At 39.8% G+C, this 11,108-nt stretch overlaps 1 pseudogene; it reads left to right on the forward strand.

Moving 5' to 3' along the window:
- The window catches only part of LOC115291241, a 3,040-nt pseudogene extending 459 nt beyond the window's left edge, over positions 1-2,581 (forward strand).
- Positions 2,582-11,108: the final 8,527 nt, after the last annotated feature.

Raw genomic sequence — 11,108 nt, forward strand, 5'->3', positions numbered from 1 at the left:
GAGAGAAACCACCCTAACAAATTTAAGCAAAGAAGTGAAATGTATTGAAGAAATAAGGTATCTCACAGAATACAAGGCTTGCTGACTCCCAGGACTTAGAGAAGACTCCAGGAAGTCCCTACACACCTCGGCCACTAAGAGGACTCTGTCATCATCACCTGACCCTCGAGTCCAAATGCATGTTTCCAAAGGAAACAATCAAGCCTATTCAGGTGAAGATTCTATGTCTGGATCACCCAGCTTGACTGGGATGCCGTCATGTGCAGACATATGGCTCCTAGGGGCTCCCTCTGTGAGAAGGTCGGTGTGATCAGATTCAGAGAAAGCACAGTGCACAAGGGCTGCCTCTACATATTACTTTCCAGTAACGTGGCTTTTTCTTTACAAGAGCCCAGGTCCTTCCTCTTTACATCCTCAGTCATCAAGAAGTTAGGCTAAGCAAGGGCTCTTGTGATGCAATGATGCTTTCTTCCATGTGAGGAAGATGAGGCTTACAAAGCTCAGTAGACCTACCTAAGGTTACATGCAGACTAAATAGAGGAGGCAGGACTAAAAACCCATGTCTCCTGAAATACAACACCAAATATGTGCCTGTGGGCGTAGGTGTGGGGCTGGGGGTGGAGGCAGGGGGATGAGAGGCTGCACGATAGGAATGCATGAACAATGGGAGAGTGGGTGTCTGGATCAGAACCACCAGACCTAAAGGAATGTGGTCACATGGGTTCCCACAACAAGCTGTTTACAGGAAGGTAGGGAGGAAAAGGGAGAAGGAGCCAGAATGCAGATGGAGGAGATGGGGATGGAGGAGAAGGAGAAGAAAGGCAAAATACTAAACTCAGATCTAAAAGTTGATTCCGGGAGTCTGCATACAAACATAAATGTAAACATAAACATCCACAGCAGAGGATGGTCACTGTGCCCCAACAGCCATTCTCCCCTAACTGCGTAGTAAGAACATTCCTAGGAGAATGAATAGCTAAGGACTTGATTTCCAACCTCCCCTCTAATTAATGGCCACATGATTCTGGCCCGTGGAAGAGAAGCAGAAGTGATACAGGCAAAATCTGTGTCATGCTCTTAAAGGGCATGACTTTTACCTTTCTCCCTCTCCTACACCCTGGAATGCAGAGTCAACAGCAGGAGGCGAAGCAGCCATGTTGGAATATGAGATGCAAGCCAAGCATAAGGATGGCAAAGCCACACAATAGAAGTGTCTGTGGCCTGAGGCCTAGGTGCCTGATGATTGAGAAGCCACTAGACCAATCATTGAGAACTCAGATTTATTTTCAGGTCCGAGAAATAATTTCATAACAATTATATTGAAGAAATAATAAAATGCCATGTATCATGCATAGTATCATAGTAGGCACCTGGTAGATGGTACATGTTTCCATGATTGATGGATAAGCTCAAAAAAAAAAAAGTTGATTTGACTAAGGAATTAGTGGTAATTTCTATGTCTTCTTTATCTACTTTAAATTTTCAAATGATCATATATCAATAAAACTTTCATTAACAAAATGTCTTTCATCAATCAAAATTTTTAAATGCTTGGAACTTTTAACACAACAATTCCTCCCCCAAGGAATTTTTTTTCTCATAGGAAAATTCATTTCTAAGTATTTCTACTATAAACACAGCTACAATGGCTGTAATTATATACTTTTGGCACTTGTATGAGATTTTTCATAAACCAAATTCCTTTTAGGTACAAATTTTTAATCACTGGTTATGAACATTAAATATTTTAAACTTTTATTATGGAAAATTTCAAATATATCCATGAAAACGAAAGTAATATGATGAATCCCTATGAACTTATTTTCAGCTACTGACTCCTGACCATTTGTTTTAAAATCTATACATCCTCACCCACTTTCAACCTCCCCCACCCAGGTTATTTTGAGGCAAATTTCAGACATCACATCATTTCATTCATAAACATTTTAGTACAGATTTCAGGATAAGGAGTCTTAAAAAGAAACCGTGATCATAATATCATTATCACACCTAAAAAATCAATAATTCTTTATTATTATTAAACATGCAGTGTTTAAGTTTCCCTAATATCTCATAAGTGTTTTTTGCAGCATCCAAATAAATTCCGTAGGCTGCAATCAGTTGATGTGGTTAGTGTATTGGTTACCTGGACTTTTATGGAAAAGACCCTTGAGGCGCCTGGGTGGCTCAGTCGGTTAAGCCTCCGACTTCGGCTCAGGTCAGATCTCACCTTTGTGGGTTCGAGCCCCGCATCAGGCTCTGTGCTGACAGCTAGCTCAGAGCCTGGAGCCTGCTTCCAGTTCTGTGTCTCCTTCTCTCTCTGCCCCTCCCCCTCTCATGCTCTGTCTCTCTCTGTATCAAAAATAAATTAAAAAACATTAAAAAAAAAAAAGACCCTTGAGCGTTTAATTTGTTTAAGCTGCTATTATTTGGGTTCTCTGTCACAGCAAAGACGTCCTAAAACCTCGTCTCTTCACTAGGCCTCCAGGAGCCTTTGTCTAGAATCACTATGGGTCCCAGCCCCCAAGACAAACCTGTGGCTTATTACCCTGGACCGAAGGCCTGGGAGGACCCGGAGTGAGGGCAGAGCCAGCGGCCCGCACCCCATGCATTCTTGGGCCAAGACATTTCTAGTTTTGTTCAGGGCCCCCATTAGCTAGAGAAGCAATCAGGATTCATTGGCAGTGCCAGATTTCCTGTAAGAGCAGCCCAGGCGGGATTCTCCTGAAGCCTGGAGTGCCCTTCCTGGGGTAAGAGGGAGCTGTGCTAAGAATCAGTCAGTTTGTAAAATGGAGTTACAGGGACCTAGGAGACAAGCTAGCTCAGGGGTCAGCAAACTCTTTCTATAAAAACCAGATAGCAATTATTTTAGGCTTTGTAGTCTTACCGGCCTCTGCTGAAACCATTCCTCTCCGCTACTGAGTGTGAAGGCAACCCCGGGGGCAGGTAAACAAAGGAGTGTGTTTGTGTTCTGATAAAACTTTATTTGTGGCTACAAATTTGAAAATCATAATTTTATGAAATATTGTATCTTATTACATATTACATCTTATAACTGTATATTGTTATACTATGATACCCTACATTTTGTGTCATGATGTATAGTTATTCTTTCATTTGTTTTCACCCATTTAAAAATGTGAAACCATATTCTTTTCTATTTTTCTATTAAAATTTTTTAATGTTTATTTTTGAGGGAGAGAGAAAAAGAGAGAGAGAAAGAATGAGAATGGCAGAGAGAGGGGGAGACAGAATTCTGAATCAGGCTCCAGGCTCTGAGCTGTCAGCACAAAGCCTGATTCAGGGCTTGAACTCACAAACCATGAGTTCATGACCTGAGCCAAAGTTGGATGCTTAACCGACTGAGCCACCCAGGCACCTTATGTAAAACCATATTCTTAGCTATTAAGCCATACATAAAGAGACAGCAGATCAGATTTGTTGGTCAGTGGGCCATAATTTGCCAATCCCCAATCCAGCCAACCTTCTCATCTCTTTTACTGAGAATTAAACTGAAGACCAGAGAGATGAATGAATTCACCCAAAGTCACACAGCATGCTGATGACAGAGGCCAAATTAGAACCCAAGCCTTCATCTCTTACAGGGCACAGAGTTGAACAATATGCAAGAATGGATACTCAAGAACCATGTGAAAGACCAAAGACAGAGAACCAGAGCTTACATTCAATGCCATATGGATACGTAATGACAACAGCTAGCCTGACTGCAGTGCCCGTTTCCTAGTAACCACAGCCTCTCTGATGAAAGATTGCTCTGACTTGTTATTTATAACTTATTTCCCAATAGGGAGGGTGAGTGATTTGTTTATATTTAGTTACAGGAGCCAAGGAAATCCTGATCTGCCGTCTTAGGATAGACACAAACCTTATAGCCACAGCTGCCAGGAGATGGGTGAAAGCAAAGAAAACTGCAATGCACAGTGTTGTCCCTGTTACCAACAACAAGGGTCACATATAGCAATTACTGACTGCCTGACACAAATAACAGATGGTGTGAGGGGAGACGGGGAGGGAACGGAGGCATTCCTATTTATACTCTTCGGAGGCAGTCATTATGAAAACCTTTCTGCACCTTGCTCATTACTTGGAGCATCTGTTAATTTTGCCTGGCTTTTGATTTTGTTAGCATTACTTTGCTTCTGGTTCCTGGAATTACATTCCTGAGAATCAATTCTGCTGCCTCTGAAGGGTTGTTTTTTTTTTTTTGGTTTTTTTTTTTTTTTTGGTTCCATAGAAAACTGAATCATCCGAAGACCAGGGAAAGAGTACAAAGTATTACCAAACCGCAAGTAGCCTATAAATAAAGACGGCTCCTGGGCCTGAGTCAAGAGATTCTGGGTGGAGTTGTGTAGAATTGACAAATCAGAGAAGGTAAGCACTTTAGGGTTTATCAGACGATTATCTAGTGTTGTCCAACATCGTATTTTGCCTCCTCAGGCCCAGGGAGGGGTCGTGACTTCCATAAGATCACACAGCACATTCAGTGAAACCATAGCTCATTATTCACTGCCCCACGACCTTTCTGACACTGAGCAGCCTCTAAAACAAGACAGAGGGGGCGCCTGGGTGGCTCAGTTGGTTAAGTGCCCGGCTCAGATCATGATCTCATGGTTCATGGGTTCGAGCCCCGCTTCGGGCTCTCTGCTGACAGCTCAGAGGCTGAAGCCTGCTTCCGATTCTGTGTCTCCCTCTCTCTCAGCCCCTCCCCTGCTTGCACTGTCTCTCTCTGTCTCTCAAAAATAAGTAAAATACATAAGAAAAGTTAAAAATGCTAATTAAAAAATAACTTCATTAAAAAAATAAAACAAGACAGAGAATATCTCAAAGCAGGCAAATGTGAAACACCAACAAGATGAATTGATGTGAAACCTCTACTTCCCTCTGTCTACAAATATAAATAGACAATTATGTGTCATTGCACAATCATAGGAAAGTAGGTGAAAAGCTGTTTGTTAAAGTATGAGGAAAGCAAGGGGTGCCTGAGTGGCTCAGTCAATTAAGCATCTGACTTGGGCTCAGGTCATGATAACACAGTTCATGAGTTTGACCCCTGCATCGGGCTCTGTGCTAACAGCTTGGAATCTCCTTCAGATTCTGTTTCCCATTCTCTCTGCCCTTCCCCTGCTCACACTCTGTTTTCTCTTCTTCTCAAAAATAAATAAACATTAAAAATAAAATTAAAAAAAGAATGAAAAAAACAATAACCCATCTCATTTGTGTGGTGTTTTTCACTTAACAGAGATCTCTCATCCCCCTGAGTTTTGTAACAATCCCAGCCAACTGACCAGAAGTACTAGAAATCGGCAACATTCATCCCCATTTGAAGAGAAATGTCCAAAAGTATTAAACACTTGTTATGTGGCACATTCTAAATACTTCTTAGGTATTAATTAATTAATCCTCATCATGAATCAGTGAGGTAATTAATATTATACCTATTTTACAAGAGTAGAAACTGAGCACATAGGTGAAATGATTGACCCAAGATCACTACGAGCATGAACATGTACTGGGCACACCTTACGGTGACCCTCTCCTCCCAAACAAGTGTATTGTCCTTCCCTTGCGTGTTGGTGGGAACTGTAACTTGCTTATCAACAGAACATGGAATAAAAAAGGCCATAACATAATGCTATAGGGGTCAGTTCTCCAAGAAGACAAAACAGTTCTTATGACCTAATAACAAAGCATCAAACTATGCAAAGCAAAAACTAAAAGAACTGCAAGGAGAAATAGATGAATCCACTATCATAGTTGGCAATTTCAATACCTCTCTTTCTCAGAAATGAAAAGATCTAGTAGGTATAAAACCAGTGAGGACACAGTTGAACTCAACAGCACTGTCAATGAACTGGATATAATTAACATCTATAGACTGCTTCATCCAACAACAGCAGAAGACACATTCTTCTCAAGCTCATATGGAACATTCACCATGATAAGCCACATTCTGGGCAATAAAACACACCTGCTCAGTTAACTGGCTGAACTTGTAGAGTTGTTATAAAACTTAACAAATTTAAAAGAATAAAAATCAGGGGTGCCTGGTTAGTTCAGTCAGTTAAGCCTCTGATTTTCACTCAGATTATGACCTTATGCTTCATGAGCTCAAGCCCTGCAATGGGCTCTCAGCTATCAGAGCAGAGCCTGCTTTGGATCCTCTGTCTCCCTTTCTCTCTGCTCCTCTCTGCCCCTCCAAAAATAAATAAACATTTGAAAAGGAATAAAAATCATACAATGTCTGCTCATAGACCACAATGGATTAAACTAGAAATCAGTAAGAGAAAGCTGGAAAATCCCCAGATATGTGGAGATTAAACAACGCACTTCTAAATAACACATGAATGAAAGAAGAAATCTCAGGGATGCCTGGGTGGCTCAGTTGGTTGAGCATCCAACTTCAGCTCAGCTCATGAGCTCATGTTCATGGGTTTGAACTCCCATCAGGCTCTCTACTGACAGCTCAAAGCCTTGAGTCTGCTTCACATTCTGTGTTTCCCTCTCTCTCTGCCCCTTCCCTGCTCACAGTCTGTCTCTCAAAAAGTAAAATGTTTAAAAAATATTTTTAAAAAGAAGACATCTCAAGAAAAAGAAAAAATATTTTGAGCTAAATAAAAATGAAACATAACTTACCAAAACATGTGGGGTGCAGTAAAAGCAATGCATAGAGGGAAATTTATAGCACCAAAAAATATACATCAGAAAAGAAGATCTAAAATCAATAATCTAAATTTCTACCTAAGGGAATTAGAAAAAGAAAAGCAAATTAAATTCAAAGTAAGGAGAAAAAAATAAATAATAAGAATTAGAGCAGTTGAAAACAGGAAATCAATAGTGAAAAAATTCAATAAAACCAAAAACTGGTTCTTTGAAAGGATCAATAAAAACAATAAGCCTCTAGCCAGGCTAACTAAGAAAAAGGGAGGGCACAATGGCTAATATCAGAAATAAAAGAGGGGACATTACTACAGATCCTATGGACATTGACAGGATAATGAAGGAACACTATGAACAACTCTATGCTCACAAATTTGATAATCTAGTTGAAATGGACAATTTCTTGGAAGATACAACCTGTCAAAACTCACAAGAAGAAAGACAATCTGAACTAGCCAACAGAATATGGCAAAGGGGATGAGCTATCGCCTCTATGATTATGTTACTTTATACAGCAAAAGTAAAGGGATTTTGCAGATGTAATTAATGTCCCTAATCAGTTTGACTTTGAATTTATCAAAAGGGATATTATCCTGGGAGGACCGAACCTAATCAAATGAGTTCTTTTTAAGGGAGCTGGGGCTTTCCCCAGAACCGAAGACTTGAAGCAGCAGAGACTCCCTTTTTCTGCAAGGAAATGGATTCTGCCAACAACAATATGAGCTTAGAAGAGGACCCTGAATCTTCTGGGAACTGGAGGCCTGGCCAACACCTTGGTTGCAGCTTTGTGAGATCCTGAGTAGAGAGCACCCATTTATGCCAACGCTAGGTTTCTGATGCATATAAACTATGAAATAATAAATGAGTGTTGTTTTAAGCTGCTAAATATATGCTCATCTATTAGTCAGTAATAGATAACTAATACAGTAAAGAAACAAAAATTCCCACCCAAGCAGCCTGACTCCAGGATACGTGCTTTAAATGCTGGTTGCCAAGTTGTTTTTGATACCAAGTGAAAGGATTCTTTTTTCCCTGACACCAACCAGTTCTCCAATTCTCTGACTAGGTGAAGTAGGTATCCAATTATAATTAGTTCAGTTTTGACATTAACTACCTAGAGTTCGAATCTGTAGGTTTAAGGGCTCAGTTCCACAAGAATGTTTTCAGTTCAGACTCCAGTCACAAGTATCAGATCATTCTGCCCAACTGGCTATACACAGTGCTTTTCACTACCCCCTCAACAGAATCAGTAATTTGCTAGAACAGCTCATAGGACTCAGGAAGCACTTTACTTACACTACTAGTTTATTATAAAGAATATAAATTAACATCTAGGTGAAGAGGTACACAGGGTGGGGTCCAGAAGGGTTTCAAGAACAGGAATCGTTGTTACCAGTGGAGTTGGGGCATGCCACCCTCATGGCAAATAGATGTTTAGGAGTTTTACAGAAGTTTCATTACACAGGCATGATTGATCATATCATTGGCCATTGGTGATCAATGTGATTTCTGGCCCGTATCCCCTCCCTGGAGGTTGGGGACTAAGGCTAAAACTTCTAGGCTTCTCATTAAGGCTTGGTCTTTCTGGTGACAACTCTCCACCCCAGAGCCATCTAGGAGCCCAGCCAAGCCTCATTAGAACAAAAGATGGCCCTATCACTCTTGTTACTCAGGAAATTCCAAGGACTTTTAAGATTCTGTGCCAGTAACCAGGGACAATGACCAAATATATATTTCCCATTATACCACATTGGTCTTTAAGGTCTTTCAGATGAGGAATGGGGTTCACACCAGTGACTCAATGACTAAACAACGGCCACATGGACTGAGGGACTGTTTGGGTCCCTCAGAGTACAGAAATACAAAATACAGAAAATATCTGTATTTCCTCCTTTAGGACTTTGACTTCTTGCTCTATGATGCCATAATGCTGCTGTCAAAATATATAAAGCCATGAAATAAAGAAAATGTTTAAAGGAGATTTAGTTTTCAAATTTTTATCTAAATTCTAGTTAGTTACTATATAGTATAATATTGGTTTCAGGAGTAGAATTTAGTGATTCACCACTTGCATATAATACCCAGTGCTCAGCCCAACAGGTGCCTTCCTTAACACCCATCATGCATCTAGCTCATCCACCTGCTCATCTCACTCAATCAACCCTCAGTTTGTTCTCTTTTTGTTAAGAGTCTCTTATGGTTTGTTTCCCTCTCTCTCTTTTTCCTTCCCATATGTTGATCTGTTTTGTTTCTTAAATTCCACATATGAGTGGAATCATACAGTATTTGTCTTTCTCTTACTGACTTATTTTGCTTAGCATAATACATTCTAGCTTCATCCATGTTGTTGCAAATGGTGAGATTTTGTTCTTTTTGATGGCTGAGTAATACTACATTGTGTGTATATTCATCACACCACATCTTCTTTATCCATTCATCAGTTGATAGACATTTAGGCTCTTTCCTTAGTTTGACTGTTGTTGATAATGCTGCTATAAATATTGGGGTTGTATGTACCCCTTTGAATCTGCATTTTTATATCATTTGGGTAAATATCTAGGCGTGCAATTGCTGAGTCATAGGGTAGTTCTAGCAATAGCAATAGGGTAGTTCTAATTTTAACTTTTTTTTTTAAAGAAATGTAATTTTATTTATAACATATGATGGTTGTGGTGGTTTTTTTGTTTTGTTTTGTTTTGTCTCCCTTTCTCTATTTTTAAGTTTTTGAGAAACCTCCATACTGTTTCCTAGAGTGGCTATACCAGTTTGCATTACCATCAACAGTGTAAGAGGGCTCCCCCTTCTTTGCATCCTTGCCAACATCTGTTGTTTCCTGTGTTGTTAATTTTAGCCATTCTCACAGGTGTGAGGTGGTATCTCAATGTGTTTTTGATTTGTATTTCCCTGATAATGAGTGATGTTGAGCATCTTTTCATGTGTCTATTAGCCATCTGGATGTCTTCTTTGGAAAATTGTCTATTCATGTCTTCTGCCCATTTCTTAACTGGATTATTTGTTTTGGGGGTATTGAGTTTGGTAAGTTCTTGATAGATTTTGGATACTAACTCTTTATCAGATATGTCATTTGCAAATATCTTCTTCAATTCTGTAGGCTGTCAAGGAGAATTTTTAACTTATAGGACGTAAAAGAACAATAGTTAAAGATTAGGAATCTTCACATGTCATATTCATTATAATTCCATGAAGTAAATCAAAGGAGCCACAGCAAATGAAGCTCAGAGAGACTGACTAACTTTTCAAGGTTGTGAAGTCATGGGGGAGGCCCTGGGACTTGACCCTGGGCCTGACACCCTCTCCTCCTCACCACACCACCGAAGAACAAAAAGAGAATACATCAGCCATCTTCTAGTTTCCATGGATTGGCAGAATTCTTTTAAGAAGGAATGTAATCAGGAAGTTTCCATCTCCACAGAAAGTAGAACTAAAGAGAATGAATGATAATTAAAGCATAAAGGATTTAACTTAATCCTAAGGAAGAGCTTTTCAGGGGTAAGGTTAATTAAACACTAAGAAGATTTTCTTAAAAAAAAAAACAAAGGTTCTAAAATTTTACTTTCAGATTTCTGTTTATGAAGTATCATAAGAAAACATCAAGAAGAAAGATTGGGAATAATTTTGCCAGTCAGTCAAAACATTTGCAACACAACGTTTTCAAATTTGACTTTATATAAGGCTGACTGACCACTCATAGCTTTCTGGGAAACTACAGCAAATGTTAATAACATTAAATTTTTACATACTAATTTCCACATTTGGAATAGATACTAGCCTCCCTCATGAAATCATTGGTATTTTTTAAATCATCAACAAAGAAAACAAATGGATTCAGACCACAGATTTCTGCCCTTATGTATACTTCCTTCATAGGTGAATGATTTTGGACTCCCCACCATCACCCACTGCCTTCACTATATGGCTGCAAAAGCCTCCTTCTCCCCCACTATCTTGCTCTTTCCTTTTGCTGCTGCAGACCTCTTGCTACCTGAGACTCCATATTCAGCCCCAATCTTTTGCTGCAGTAGGCACAGCCTTGGAACAGGGATTTTAGGTGACTTCACATGCCATGGGGTAGGGGCAAGGGCATAAGAAAAGGACAATCCCAGATTTCACATATTTCTGTACCTCTTCCCGCCCTGTTCCTCCACCATGGCCTGGGATCCCTCAATCCCATTTTTCCTTTTTACTTAATTTCTTACACCCAGGCCTCCTGCTCTAAGTCTTAACAAAATGCCCAAGAGAGTGGTGGCTTCCTTTGGATGTGGCTGAATCACATGCTTGACCCTTGGTATATTCCAGAGGCCAGCCTTTCCATCTCGAGTATTCAAGTGAAAACAGAATGGGAAGGAAGTTAAGGCAGCACTTTCTTTATTAAAAAGAGTAGAATCATGAATCCCAACTTGAGAATTAAA

Source organism: Suricata suricatta, chromosome 5, assembly GCF_006229205.1.
Source record: "Suricata suricatta isolate VVHF042 chromosome 5, meerkat_22Aug2017_6uvM2_HiC, whole genome shotgun sequence".
NCBI lineage: Eukaryota > Metazoa > Chordata > Mammalia > Carnivora > Herpestidae > Suricata > Suricata suricatta.